Source organism: Mesoplodon densirostris, chromosome 4 (assembly GCF_025265405.1).
Source record: "Mesoplodon densirostris isolate mMesDen1 chromosome 4, mMesDen1 primary haplotype, whole genome shotgun sequence".
Lineage (NCBI taxonomy): Eukaryota > Metazoa > Chordata > Mammalia > Artiodactyla > Ziphiidae > Mesoplodon > Mesoplodon densirostris.
In genome coordinates, this window is record NC_082664.1 from 23487424 (window position 1) to 23502859 (window position 15436).

The following is a 15436-nucleotide window of genomic DNA, read 5'->3' on the forward strand; positions in this document are numbered from 1 at the left end:
CCACGGTCAGAGAGATAGGGGCTTTGTATAATATAAACAAAGCTTCAGGAGCCCAATGCTATGAGTAGGAGCATTCCCAGTAAAGGGGAAATGTGGGTGAGGTATGTAAAAAATATCCAGCACATCTAATTTTATCAAGGTATTGTGTGGTGGGAGGATCACTGATGACACTAATCCTGAATAGGTACCATTTTGGTGAAATCATGTGTTATGCACTGAACTGTGCTCCCCCATCCCATATATTGAAGCTCTAACCCTCAATGTTACAATATTTGAAGATAGGGCCTTTAAGGAGGTAATTAAGGTTTAATGAGGTTATAAGGGTGGGGCCCTAATCCAACATGTGGTGTCTTTATAAGAAGAGAGACTCCAGGCAACTGCCCACACAGGGAAAAGGCCACATGAGGACACACAGAGAGGAAAACCATCTCAGGCCAAGGAAAGAGGCTTCAGGAGGACCTGAACCTGCTGACGTCTTGATCTTGGACTTGCAGGTTCCAGAATTGTGAGAAATCAATTTCTGTTATTTAAGCCACCCATTCAGTGGTATTTTATTATGACAGTCCTAGCAAACCAAATACATCATGTAACCTCTCTGTGCCTCTGTTAACATTGCTTGTGAAAAAAGACCATGCACTGCAGGTGGTAACCCTTTTGGGTTTTTCCACCTCTAAATTCAGGTGATTCACCCTTCAGGTGATTTGGGTTTTGGGGTTGGATAATGTGTGCCCGCGATATCAGTTAAAAGCAATTAAGGTCATTTGGTAGTTACAGGCACATTTTGTGTAAAATCTTTTTTTTTAATTGGCTTTATTATTTTATCTCTTTTGTTAAGAAGGAGAAAGAGTCTATGATCTGACTTCACTGTATTTTTTCTGGATATCATATCTGTGTATTGAGAGCACGCCATATGACAGAAAGCTGCTATAAATTTAATAATGTATTTTAAAATTTCTTCATTATAGTGAACTCAAATCTGATTCTCTATCTATCAGTCCCAGTTGTAGCCTCTGATTTTGCTTTTTTGTAGTTAATATCAGTTTAAAAATGGGGTCCCCAGAATTTAATCCAATTTTCTAAATGTAGTTGAACCAGGGAAGAGAGGTTGTGGAAAAATCAGCTTTTATTAATGCATCCCAAGATTACATTAACTTTTTTTGATAGTCATTCTTCCTTCAGTTAATCAGATATCAATTCCTCAAGAAGTTTTTTTATGTCTATCTATAGAAACCTATGTGGTACTCTCACCTGGGTTTGTAATAATTTGTTTAATAATCTATTTCCCTCACTTGACTCTGAGTAACATGAGGGCAGAGACTATATTGTTTACCTCCTCATTTTTACTGCATCTTCAGTGTCTAATACAATGTCTGGACCATAGAAAGATTCAGCATACATTTGTTGAATTAAATGAATGATAGATTTATTTTGAAAAATCAAAATGTGAACAAATAAATGGAGTAATTATTATGCTTCCACATGCATATGGAGCAAGTTTAAGGCTATTCTGAATCACCTTAATTTCAGTATCAGGTGGAGCACATTCTTGAACATAACTTTGAGCAAATAGCTTGAAGATAGATGCAAGTACATAGGTAGATCTTTAGAAGAATTATTTTATATTGAAGCTGAATATAAAATAAACTTTACCTCAGTGTTGTCCAGAGAAAATATTTGAATAATTCCAATCTATATTATTTATGATTTTGTGTGCATGCATGCCCTGGTGGGAGTGGGGGAGAGGGAGACAGACAGAAAGAGAAAGAGGAGAGAAAGAAAGAGAGAGAGAGAGAGAGAGAGAGAGAGAAATATGAAGGAAGAGTGTGAAGTGAGGAAAGGCTGAGAAGAGAAATAACAATTTTAATAGGTTAAGATCCTGTAAACACAGGAGGGGCTTAGAATTTAGCGGAAGAGACCAACTGGGAAATGGATAATTATGGTACAGATTATTAGAATAAGGAAACTGCATAGTTTAAAAATGTGATCTGGCTCTTCTTGAGGTAGCCAGGAAAGTTTTCACAGATAAAGTGAAATTTGATTTTAGCCTTGAGGAGGAAAGAATCAATGGTCTTTTTGGCAGAGCAGAAGGGAACAAAGCTCCAGCTGACTAACTTGACTTTCCCGTCTTTGTAGTTTTTCCAAAGTTCATTTTTTTGTCGAGGTTTTTATCATCACCTTTTCATGACTGAAACCAGCTTCTCTGAGTGGAATATGTCTCTCTCATGTTCTAGAACGACTGAGGTAGCAGCGGCCATGAAGTGACAGTCTCATATACCTTGGGTTTGCCATTAATGAACTGTGTGGTTTTAGGTGAGTCACTTACTCTTTCCAGGCCTAAAAGGTTTAATTAGATAATCTTCCCTGTTCCCTTCCAGTTCTAAGAATTTGTGAGCCTTTAGAAAAAGACATTGGGATTGACATATATACACTAATATGTATAGAATAGATATCTGATAAGAACCAGCTGTATAAAAATAAATAAATAAAATTAAATTAAAAAAGAAAAAGAAACGAAAAAGACATTGGGTCCTGGTATTCAGGGGATTTTTTACATTTCAGTGCTGGAAATTACACTTCCCTGTTCCCCAAGGAGTAAAAGAAACATAGTTTGTGTTAGTATTGCAGCTACTTTGATTTTTTTGTTATTTTTTACAAAGTAAATATTTTAGACACTTCTGATTATGCTAGAGTCAGGGCTAAAGCAGCTCTCTTAACTCATTATCTGGTGTTTGTCGCTTATAGGAGTTACTGGGCCTTTAAAAACAAAAGAACAGGGCAAGAGGGCGCGGCCGAGGGACTCAGGTGCCAGCTAATTCGGCTTCTTCCGGAAAAGTCACCCCAAGGCCAGTCGTATGGCATCCTGGGAAATGCAGTTTCTCTTGGGGCCGCTCTCCCCTAGTAACTCCTTGCTTTTGAGCATGAGACGGACTACAACCCCCAGAGGACCAAGTGGTAGCAGCGGGGCCCTGTACACTTGCCGCGGCTGGGCGGCTAGTTCAAGTTGCTATAGCTGCGAGTCTGGGGAGAGCAGAGTCGTTTGCGTCGCTGTGTCCAGTCAGTTACACCTTCTGGGTCACTGGTGGCCTCGGGAGCCGGGTGGGGCCTCGGCAATGATCCGGCATTAAGGACCTGGGGTCCTCTTCTGTCTCAGGTACCTGCGCCCAACCGTCCCCTCGCTCTTTCTTTACCACTTCCCTATCCTATCGTAGACATTTTAGGTCTCGCTTCCCCTCGTCCCAGGGGTGGGGACGCCAAAGCCACCCGGAGATCTGGGGTAGGGCCGTGAATGGGTGGTGTATGTGCTAAACTTGGGGGAGACGGCGTGCCTGGCACCCCGACGCCCCCCTCCCTCGGCGTGGGTGTCCACAGTCAGGGCCTGGTCAAGTTACGCAGGGAGTTTGAACTTCGTTGTTCTCTTTTTGAGAGCAGCTTGTCCTGCCACTAGCAGCCGGGAAGCTTGAGCTGTCAAGGAGTTTGGCCTCATTTTGGCGTGTACTTGCCTGGTCTGGGATATAATTGGACGTTTTGTACACGTTTTAGAGTCACAAAAATTTGCTACTCTTGGGAACGCTGTATCAATGACTTGTCTGTCCTGTGCCAACATGGGAGTTGCCCCAGTGTCAGCTGTTTAACAACCCCTTATTTGAGTTATTTCGTAGAAACACCTGACATTGAATTCCAGCTGCATCCTTTGTCGGTTTGATGGAGCTCAGTCACTGCCACGGACATCTTGTAAAACCGCTTTGTAGCCTGTGCCAAATATTACGTAGAGTATCTGTCTAACACAGGGCCTGGGCCATTGGGAGTGCTCAGTATTTGTTATTTATTTTTATGAACTCTACAGAGCTGCTCTAATAGAAACATAGTGTGAGCCACACTGCAAGGTGAAATTTTCTAGTACTCACACACACTAAACAAGTAAAAAGGAGCTGATGAAATTTCTTTAAGTAATTGGTTTGGCACAGTAGATCCAAAATGTTTTCATTTCCACCTGTAGTCAGTATGAAACTTGAGATATTTTACATCCTAAAAAACTTAAGAAAATGGTGCCAAGTATTGCATCTAGTTTACATTTATAGCACATTAGCCACATATGGCTAGTGACTATTTTTTTGGACAGCACAGATAGAAGATTAAAATTTTGGTAGTTTCATGTTGGCACAGAGAAATTTGGGGGTGTCTATGACTCACAGAATGGAGGTAGTAGCTGCTTTGTTAAAAGAGTTAAGCATGCATCATACCTGTGTCCTCTCTGCCATTGCATGACCTCTGGGTCAACTTGAACTCTCTCTTGACTGTATGTTTTTTTTTTTTTTTTTTTTTTTTTTTTTTTTTTTGCGGTACACGGGCCTCTCACTGTTGTGGCCTCTCCCATTGTGGAGCACAGGCTCCGAACGCGCAGGCTCAGGGCCCTGGCTCACGGGCCCAGCCGCTCCGCAGCATGCGGGATCCTCCCGGACCGGGGCACGAACCCGTGTCCCCTGCATCGGCAGGCGGACTCTCAACCACTGCGCCACCAGGGAAGCCCTTGACTGTATGTTTTGATTAAGAGAATACCTTTTTTCTTGGAGTGGTTGATAGATGTATTCCCAGATCTATTTTTTCTGTGGACAACCAGCAGTTCTGTGGATAATTTTCAGTGGATTCTTACAGACTACTTTGAAAGGCGTCACAGAGACCTGAGAACATTTCTGTCCACAGCTCTTAAAACCAAAGGCATTTTACTTTTTACTTATTTAATTACAATACTAAATGTAGGAAGAGCTGGGCAGTTTATAAAATATTTCCTTTAGGAGTGCTAGCATGTAGTTCATTTACTGGCTTGGAAATACAGTCGGGCCATTAACTTCAGAAGTAACATGTTAATTTCATTACCTGCCTTAGTTTACCCACTGAGAGACATGCTTAGGGATAGTACCCTTGGCTAGACTTGGGCTACAGTTCATGCTGCGACATGCTCTAGCCAGCCCAAGGCATGACCAGGTATGGGCGGAAGTCACCAGTGAGGAGTATGCTGGCTGGGCATTTGGGTGTGAAGAATTCCTGTGACTTCAGTGGGGCTTTTGCATGATCCAAGGAACATTTTCTCTGTTCTCTGACTTGATGTGATATATTCTCTGCTATGTACACAAACTGTACATAGGGTGAGCTTATTTTTATCTTTAATTGTTTAAAAAAATTAAGGTTGTGGGTGTGTTTTACTCCTTGTTTCATTTATCTATAGGTGGTTTGGGGAAAGTGTAGGGGCAAAACCAAGATCATCCATGTGACTAGGCCTTTTGCCCTGAACCTCATGAAGAAATGATAGGAGGCAGACATACGTGCCTAAGAAGAGCACTGAGCTCAGAGGACAGCAACACAGAGTTTTGGGGGTGTGCTTTGTAAGTATGCTTCCTCCCTGAGTTTCTGAGATAACATATTTTTGCATATTTATAGTGGAAAAGAATATGGCACCAAATAGGCTTTTAAGGAGCTAGAAACCCCTTTCTAACATGCAGTATCAAAATTAAATAGGATGGTTGTGCATGCAGTATTACAAAAATTCAGGGGAACAAACTAGATACCTTAATAAAAGCAATAATAATGCACCTGCTTCTATTAGACAAGTATTTGAGAACCTATTTTGTCTCAGGCCCTGTATTAGGCACCTTTTACCTGTTGTATATAATACATTTATTATCCTTCTGTTCATTTTAGAAATGAGGCAGTTGAGGCTCAGATAGGTTATTTGAGTTGCTTGGATTCTGCAGGCAAAAGAGTGGTCTTCTGACTCTAAATCCCAGTCCTGCCCACTACACAGAGGCCACATTGTGATCTCTGACTGCCCTCTAATAGGGTTTGATTTGAGGTTAGTATTTTTATATTGTGTACCATATAAGCCACGTTTCTTGTTGTTCACCTCTTTAAATGTTCAAAGGCTTCTATGATTGTTCTTAGTTTTTTTTCAAGATATCAATATAATGGTCTTTATGTTATTATTGAGGTAAGAGGTAATTGTATCTGTGATTTCTATAAGTGTATGTATGCAACATAAATTGTCATTGATAATCAAGAGGATAGCGTTAACTCAGGTTTTGCATCATAGATTTAAAATTCTGGAAACTTTAGCATTTTCACGTTGCATTTAGATAAAGTGCACTTAAACATGTAGGGAAGAACGATTGGGGTCTTTTAATAACACTTTGTCTAAGATAAATGTGTAAAAGGTTCTTAGAATTAAAGAATATTACAGCTGGAGGGGCCTTTTAGGATAATTTAGTCCAGAAATTTTCAACTGCAGTCTTGGCACATTTGGGAGTAATATAAAAATAACCTAGAGTAGATTCACTGTAATCCATGTAATAATGTCACTGGGTTGATTCTAATATGAAATGTTTCAATATATTCCTACTATTGTGTTTTTCTTTCTTGTAATAATGTACATATAAAATTTTACCTTGTCTCTTTTAACTGCTACATAGTATCCCAAATGACTAGATACATTTAATGTATCCCTTATCAGTGGATTCGTGGTTTTTTTTTAAATTTTTTTTTACTACTATAAATAATTCTGCAATGAAGCCCTTTTACCTACATCTACATCTAAGGGTATACATACATCTTATACATACATCTCCTTTTGTTTTCTTAGGGAAATAGTTATAGAAGTAGAATCTCTGAGTCAAAACATGTCCATATTACTTATTTTTACTTGCCAGATTGTTCTCTAGAAAAGCTATCCTAGTTAATATTCTTACAGCAAGGTGTGCCTTGGTGGTGAGAACTTTTTTTCACAAGTACAAAACAGATAAAAAGGAATATCATTACTTTAATTTGCAATTCTTTAATTAGCAAAATAGAATATATTACACATATTCTGTTAATTGCCTGTTTATCCTGTGCACCTTTTACTACTGGAATGTTCTTTTTTCTATTTTTTTAAAGAGATGATGAATTCTTTGGTTTTCATATAATCCAAATATTTTTCTGAGTTTTTACTTTAGTTCTTTTTTTTTTTTTTTTTTTTTTTTCTTTTTGCGGTATGCGGACCTCTCACTGTTGTGGCCTCTCCCGTTGCGGAGCACAGGCTCCGGACGCGCAGGCCCAGCGGCCATGGCTCACGGGCCCAGCCGCTCCGCGGCATATGGGATCCTCCCAGACCGGGGCACGAACCCGTATCCCCTGCATCGGCAGGCGGACTCTCAACCACTGCGCCACCAGGGAGGCCCTACTTTAGTTCTTTAACCTTGTTTTTGGTGTCTTATTAATAATTATGAATGATCCTAAGAGGCTTATCAGGTCTTTATCAGATATTTAGCACCTCCCTGAAATTCATATAACCCTTGATGTATATCTGTACAATACTGGTACTTGGATTGTTTGGGAGATGGGAGTGTTTGTGGTTACATGAATCCATTTAGCTGATGAACATTTAAAATCTACTTTATGCACAGTGTTTGCCATGAAACAGGTGCTCATGAATGAATGACCTCATAGATGAATGAATAGGTGAATTAAGGCTAAGCCTGAACTAGGCTTTTAGTGAAGACAGACTTCTTGGAAGAAGTGAACTCTGATTATTTTAAAAAAGAGGGACTTCCCTGGTGGCGCAGTGGTTAGGAATCGGCCTGTCAATGCAGGGGACACAGGTTCGAGGCCTAGTCCGGGAAGATCCCGCATGCCGTGGAGCAACTAAGTCCGTGCGCCACAACTACTGAGCCTGCGTTCTAGAGCCCGCCAGCCAAAATGACTGAGCCCGCGTGCTGCAAATACTGAAGCCCACGTGCCTAGAGCCCGTGCTCCACCACCGCAATGAGAAGGCTGCGCACTGCAAGGAAGAGTAGCCCCCACTCGCTGTAACTAGAGTAAGCCCACGCGTAGCAACAAAGACCCAATGCAGCCGAAAATAAATAAATAAATTTATATAAAAAAAGTTAAAAAAAGAAGAGATAATTATAGATTGTAGGAAGAAGGAAAAAGCTCGATGGTGGGAGAGTGAAGGCTTTAAAATGGCAAAAATGGGTTAGCTTATGAGTGGCAGTTGGTACATTAAAACAGTACTGAGAATAGACACAGATAGTAAAGAGCCTAGGTAATTTGGAGTGTGTAGAGCTTTATAGTACCAATAAATAATAATTGAGGAATGTAGGTAGCTGCAAATAGCAATGAGAAAGTGATTTGCAATAATTCAAGCAAACCTAGATTTGATTCAGTTATAAGTTTTAACACATTCAAATGAATTTGAAATGATTATCCTTGTTTACTCTAAAGACATATCAAGTATTCATATTTATACTATTTTGCAGTTCAATCCATATTGTCTGAGGACTTAAGATAATTAATCTAGGCTATTTACTGCAAAAATTATTTCATCCAACAATTATTTAATTAGAATCACCAATTGCAAAGTCCTGTACTTTGAAATTTGTCTCTGGATTAATCAGACAGTGTAATAAGGAGAAGTTAATTGTAAATTCATTAAAAAATATTCCAGCTACACACCAGGCGCTATGCTCGGTGTTGAAATACAGCCATGAACAAAGTAAATGGAGTCTATGATGAGATTTAGAGACTAGAAGGGAGATAGACATGTAAACAGCCAGTTAGCTATGTCTGGGCTGTGAGGAGTTGGTGTCCAAGGTGGGCTCTTGGCCCAGGGTTAAGGTGGAGGCAGTGAAGAAGGCTTTCTAGGGGAAGTTTCTTCTGAACTGAGACTTGAAGGACAAGTAAGAGTTAGCCAAAGGAAAAGGAGTGAAAAGAATGTTCTAGGTGGTGAATCCAGCATAGGTATAATGGTGAGATGAGCATAACATATTTGAGAAATTGAAAAAGATCTGTGGCAGGAATAATGACATATTATGGACATGTTTAATTATTGTCTTGCTATAAGTATGGAACTATAAGTATGCAGACAGAGAAAAGATCACTTCTGGCTGGAGATGGAAGGCTTCGCTGAGATTGTATTATTTAGATGGGTGGAATTTATATAGGTGGCAATGGTCGACAGCAGACGGCATTTCAGTCAGACCTAATGACATTAGTGAGGGATGGAAGTGGTAGGAGAATAGCTGGTGTAATAGCTAAATGTAGGCCTTATATTTTCTATGGTTTTTTTGTTAAGAGAAGGGTGGCTTGATTAGGGTCTTGAATTCCTGATTCAAGAACCTAGACTCAATCACATGGGCAGTGGAGTGTCAGTGAAGGTTGGAATGGATAGAAAAAGACTCAGAGAAACCATTATAGTGGCTAGTAATGAGTTAAGAAAAGTCCTGAATTATGAATGGTGCCGGTGGTAATGAGAAGGGATACATACATGGTTAGGAATCTGGGCCTTGAAGAAAGGCTCACGACTTGGCTCTGCTGTTGGAAGCTGTGTAACCTTGGGTACCTTACCTAGCTTCTTTAAGCCTCTTATCTACACATCATGATGACAATGGTACTTACTTTGTAGGCTTATTGTCATAGAGCAAGCTGTGATGTTAGAGCATTAGCTATTCATTATTATTTCAACTCTTGTTTTTTGAAAGTTTTTGAAATTGAGGTTCTTAACTGGAGTTTACATCCATGTACTTGCAGTAATTCAGTGTTTCAATGTAACTGGTTTTATACGATATTGAGCTGTATTTTATTATCGTTGGATTCCTTTCTAATTCTATATCTTTAAAATTTTTATGTATATATTTAAAAATATTAAAGGAAACAGTTCATGGTACAAAGAATTCCAATCACCTTTTAAAAAAATTAGAAGTTTTTATTATATGTTGGAAAGAAGATACACATCATTCTTTTTACCCACTTTAAAAATTAAGAATAAAAAATACCAAACTCTTGAGTAAGCATATTTCTAAGTACAGTAAAAAAGTGTTCCAGTTCATTATTATAGAAGAGTTAAAGGGAGATCTAAAGATATAAAGTAAAAGAAGAGTGGGGGAAGAAAGAAATATGGGGATTGAGAAAGAGTAGAGGAAAAATATTAATAATACTTTTTTTTTTTTTTTTTTTTTTTCCGTACGCGGGCCTCTCACTGTTGTGGCCTCTCCCGTTGCGGAGCAAAGGCTCCGGATGCGCAGGCCCAGCGGCCATGGCTCACGGGCCCAGCCGCTCCGCGGCATATGGGATCCTCCCAGACCGGGGCACGAACCCGTATCCCCTGCATCGGCAGGCGGACTCTCAACCACTGCGCCACCAGGGAGGCCCTACTTTTTTTTTTTAAGTTTAAGGCTTTAGGATATGATTTCTGGAAAAAAAAAAAAAGGGAATGCTTTTCGGCTTGAAAGAGGTTGTAAATATTCCTAATACGAGACAAGATTATTTAAAACTCATCTTAAAATAGCTGTAGAAAATTGGATGTATAACAGATTTACATAGTTAATACTTAATTGTCTTATACTGTATTCATTATATAAACCTTTAGTTCTGAGTAAATGGGTACATATGGAATAGTTTGGCCTTAAATGCACGGGTTGTGTGTGTATAGTTGGGGGAATGGATTGTAAGAAATATGGTAGGGAAGGACAAAAAAACCCCCAGACATTTCAGTATTTGGACAATGTATTTGGAATTTACACAGTTCTTTTGCATCTAAGAATGCTGTGGAAAAGGCACTGGCTTAGAGGCACAAGATCTAGGTTCCAGTTCTGTTATTGTAACTTTTTATCAAAGCAATCATGGATAAGTATTTTACTCAAAACTTTGTTTTCCTTTAGCAACAAAAGTAAAGGGTTGTAATTATACCAACTTTATAGGATTCAAGTGGAGATCAAAAGAGAAAATGCTAATGAAAATTCTTTGTAAGCTATAAAGCAATATGCAAATTTAAGGTATAAATAGCAATAAGAAATATTTCCCTTTCTTAAAATTTTTAATGTTGTTTTGTTCACTAGGAAAGTCAAGAGGAGTTTCTGTTTCTACTTGAAAAACTAGTAGGAAGAAAACAAATAAGCTTTATAATACACTTAAGAAATAGCATGTTTCTTTTGAAAACCTTAATGTTACAGGGAACAAATAAATAGCCCCAACTGTTATTTATGATTACTTTCTCAAAAATTGGTGGCCTGTCACTTGTTATATCAATTGTTAATGCTTATTTTGTGCATCCTGATATGAACCTGTCCTTTTTTGCTTCTACGGTTAGAAGAGGCTGAAACCAACCTGTTTTCTCAAGGAGAGCAGGCTCCAGAGGAAACGTCAGGAAATTAACCATCTTCTGAACCAAATCAAATGACTTACTAGTAACCTATATATATCAGTTGGCCTTTACTGCATAATAAATAAAACCTTGCCGGTATACAACAGTACACTTTGTCTGCTTATCTTGGCTAGACTTGTTTGTTTGAGCTCATCTGTCTGGTCTGCTGATCCAAGCTGGAAGCCACTGGGGCAACCATGTTTCCCACACCTTCCGGTGGGATAGCGTGGGCATGTCCTCATGGTGATGGAAGAGTTGTGGGGGAGTAGGTTCCAGTGCGTAATCCCATTTCAAGCATCTGCTTGTGCCATGTCAGCGAAAATCTCATTGGCCAAAGTAGGTCAGATAGCTGAGCTCAGAGACAGGGGGTAACTCTACCTATGGTAGGAGGGCAGTGCATCTTGGGAGGGGTGAAGAATTGGAGCCAGATTATGCAAGGTACAGCACTGTGTTCTGCATTTAATTTCTTCTATATAAAATAGTGTGAAAACATTCTCAGTAGTTGGCTGAAAATCAAGTCCTTATGCTCAATGCTTGTATCTTGTTCTGGTTTTACAGTGTATAGGCATGGCTAATATCGAAGCTGTATTACTCAATTTCCCTTCTGGTGTGTAGAGGAAAGCATTATCTTTCGAGCATTTAACCTTGATTAATTCTTCACAGTTGAATTGCTCATTTTTAACTGGAGAATGAGGCTGATAAACTTCCTTTGTCTTGGTTCTTTATCCAAAATAGGGCTGCAAACTCAACTGCTAATTGGGTAACACACTGCTGAAACAGGCCCAGTGGGACTGCAAAGGGCAAAGGGCAAGAGGAAGGTACATGACTAATTCCAGGGCAGCCACTATTTACATCTGTGTTGCCATGGGAAAATTCATCCCCAGTGTTGCCAGATCTTTGGATTTTTCAAGAGAAACTGGAGATTAGATTTTTTATGTGAAGTCTCTTTGTTTTCAAATTAAGGTTTTAAGGTAACACAATGAGTGTTATTTTAAAATACATATTGGTTGGCTGGATTTGGTCTATAGTTCTCCACTTTTCATCCTGTGATTTAAACAGAATGGTGTTAGAAACTCGGGGATCCTAGCTCTGTGTTTGCCCAGGCTGATCTCTTGCCCAATCTGGAACAGTTTGGACAATTATTAGGGGTTGGCTGCACCCCTAGAGGGCTGCATTATTGTCTGCTGTTTTGGGAATAGTGTAGTTTGTATTTATTTTTTATCTGTCAGCAAATAGAGTACAATTCTAGGGCTTAACTACAAGTAAGAAATCCATCTTCTGTTTGTTAGCATCCATTTCTCTCTGTTTTTTTTTTCTCTTGGGTTTTTGTTTATTGTTTTTTTATCTTGACATGTTTTAATTTAATTTTTTAAACTGCCTCATTTATTTTAGAAGTATGTGTAGGTGTAAGAGTCTAAAATATCTGTGAGACAGGGAAGGAGTTGTTAAGTAACTTTATTTTCTTTGAAAACTGCACTAATTTTTAACAACTGGCAGATATATAATCAAGCAGCTACTAGTTTTATCTCCATGTCTGAGTAAACAGTCATTTTGTATGCTACATAGCCTTTTCCAGAAATGCCCCTGTCCCCTGCTTGATGGGTCCTGGTCCATGTGACTCTGCCCTCTTAACTCCAGCAAGGGGAACAAAATGGAGCCTGGGGGCTGACTCCTCCTGGCATCATCCATGGAATAGAGGTATGTGTGAGTGAGAGAGATAGAGGAAGGGAGGGAGGGAGGAAGGAGGAGAGAGGAAGAGAGGTAATGGATGGCAACAACAGGAATAAGTGGAACATACAATAAAAAATCAAATCTAGTGTATTTGGAATATTAATATATATGTTAGTATACATGTATACTTAATTCTGTAAATCAGAAGGTCTCAACTGGGAATGATTTTACTCACCCACCCCCATCCCTGCCCCAGGGGATATTTAGGAATATCCGGAGACAGTTTTAAAGCCATGCCCTGGTGGAAGGATGGGAGAGCTCTGCTTATTTGTCTCTTCTCTAGTTCCTCTGAGACCGATGGTTTTTAACTGAATCTCATTTCTTTGTCTCATCCATCTGTCAAACTTCTTCTCATCCTTCCAGATGGGTGGAAAGATCCTAACCTGACTCCTCTGGCATTTTGTCATATTACTTAGTTCACCATATATAGAACTTTTACAAGTCTTTCTCTCCCATCATGGACTGTGACTTATTGACTTTCGTCTTTCATTTCTGATGTAGTGACGATTCAGTAAATGATGAATGCATGAATCTGTTGTACCTCTTTGATTCTATTCCTGTGGCTTATAATATCTCCTCACTTAACTGAGAACTAGCCACTGGACTGGACAGTTGACTTGGATCTTTTTTTGTGAGGAGACTAACAGTCCTCATTATGTTTAATTTTATTCCCCAACAAAAGATAATAAATTCAAATTGTAACATTACAATAAAACATTTAATTATTCAGGAGCAGGACAAGACACATTATAATTAGCTCCCTCTTATGCGTCCTCATATAGGTGGTAATAGATGCCATTGAGTAGCCCAGGCAGTCTTAAGCTAAAGATTTGGCGTGAGATCTCAACCACTCTGTCATCTTGGAAAATGTCCCCGCCACATGGAGCTGGCCTTGGGCTGTGGGCAGTTGATGACTTGAGGTTTGGTGTTCTTGATTCACTCTCAGTCCAGCGGATGTCCTCCGAGTGCCAGCTGTGTTAGAGTTCTGGGCCTTGTGGTATCAACAGTGCATACGTAGAGTAAATGCCTCCCCTCATGGAGCTTACATGAGGACTGGAACAAAATCCACACTTCTCTCAGCCTTGAAGCTCTCCACACGCTGTCCCTAGCCTGCTTCTCAGACTTCATCCCATGCCACCTTACTCCTTGCTCTCTGTGCTCCTGCCTTCTGCTGTTTCTCAAACCTGCCAAACTCCTTCCTACTTCACATGCTCTGCATTTGCTCTTCCACCTGTCTACAATTCGATTCCCCACAGATGTCTGTGTGACTGGTTCCTTCTCATCATTAAGTTCTCTGATTAAGAGACCCCTGTCCTGACCACTTTTCTCTAAAAAAGCTCTCCCAAACCCAGTTACTCTTAAATATTCTTTTTTCAATTTTAGTTTTACTGGAGTATAGTTGATTTACAATGTTGTGTTAGTTTCCGGTGTACAGCAAAGTGAGCCAGTTATACATATACATATATTCATTCTTTTTAAGATTCTCATATAGGTTATCACAGAATATTGAGTCAAGTTCCCTGTGCTCTACAGTAGGTCCTTGTTGGTTATCTGTCTTATATATAGTTGTGTGTGTCTGTGTGTGTGTGTGTGTGTGTGTGTGTGTGTGTGTATGTGTGTGTTTTCATCTCAAGCTCCTGACTTATCCCTCCCTGCCATGTTTCCCCTTTGGTAACCATAAGTTTGTTTTCGATATCTGTAAGTCTGTTTCTGTTTTGTAAATAAGGTCATTGTATCTTTAAAAAAAAATTTGTTGCCACATATGAGTGATATCATATATTTGTCTTTCTCTGTCTGACTTACTTCACCTAGTATGATAATCTCTAGGTCCATCCACATTGCTGAAAATGGCATTATTTCATTCTTTTTTATGGCCGAGTAATATTCCATTGTATATATATACCACATCTTCTTTACCCATTCCTCTGGTGATGGACATTTCAGTTGCTTCCATGTCTTGGCTTTTGTAAATAGTGCTCCAGTGAACATTGGGATGAGTGTATCCTTTCAGATTATGGTTTTCTTTGGATATGTCCAGGAATGGGATTGCTTGATCATAGGTAGTTCTATTTTTAGTTTTTTAAGGAACCTCCATACTGTTCTCCATAGCGGTTGTGCCAATTTACATTCCCACCAACAGTGCAAGAGGGTCCCCTTTTCTCCACACCGTCTCCAGCATTTGTTGTTTGTAGACTTTTTGATGATAGCCATCCTGACCTGTGTGAGGTGATACCTAATTGTCATTTTGATTTGCATTTCTCTGATAATTAGTGATGTTGAGCATCTTTTTGTGTGCTTTTTGGCCCTCTGTATGTCTTCTTTGGAGAAATGTCTATTTAGATCTTCTGCCCATTTTTTAATTGGGTTGTTTGTGTTTTTGACATAGAGCTGCATGAGACGTTTGTATATTTTGGAGATTAATCCCTTGTTGGTCTCTTTGTTTGAAAATATTTTCTCCTATTCTGTGGGTTGTCTTTTCATTTTGTTTATGCTTTCTTTTGTTGTGTAGATGCTTTAAGTTTAATTAGGCCCCATTTG

The 15436-nt window shown here is 39.4% G+C and overlaps 1 protein-coding gene across 3 annotated transcripts in view; it reads left to right on the forward strand.

Moving 5' to 3' along the window:
• Positions 1-3003: 3003 nt before the first annotated feature.
• The window catches only part of CEP128 (centrosomal protein 128), a 448858-nt gene continuing 436425 nt past the window's right edge, over positions 3004-15436 (forward strand). For 2 of the 3 annotated variants that reach the window (XM_060097969.1, XM_060097968.1), the window contains exons 1-2: positions 3004-3151; positions 5225-5381. The gene's annotated coding sequence lies outside the window, so the exon portion shown is untranslated. The remainder of the gene's footprint in view (positions 3152-5224; positions 5382-15436) is intronic. The other variant, XM_060097967.1, reaches the window with a different exon arrangement.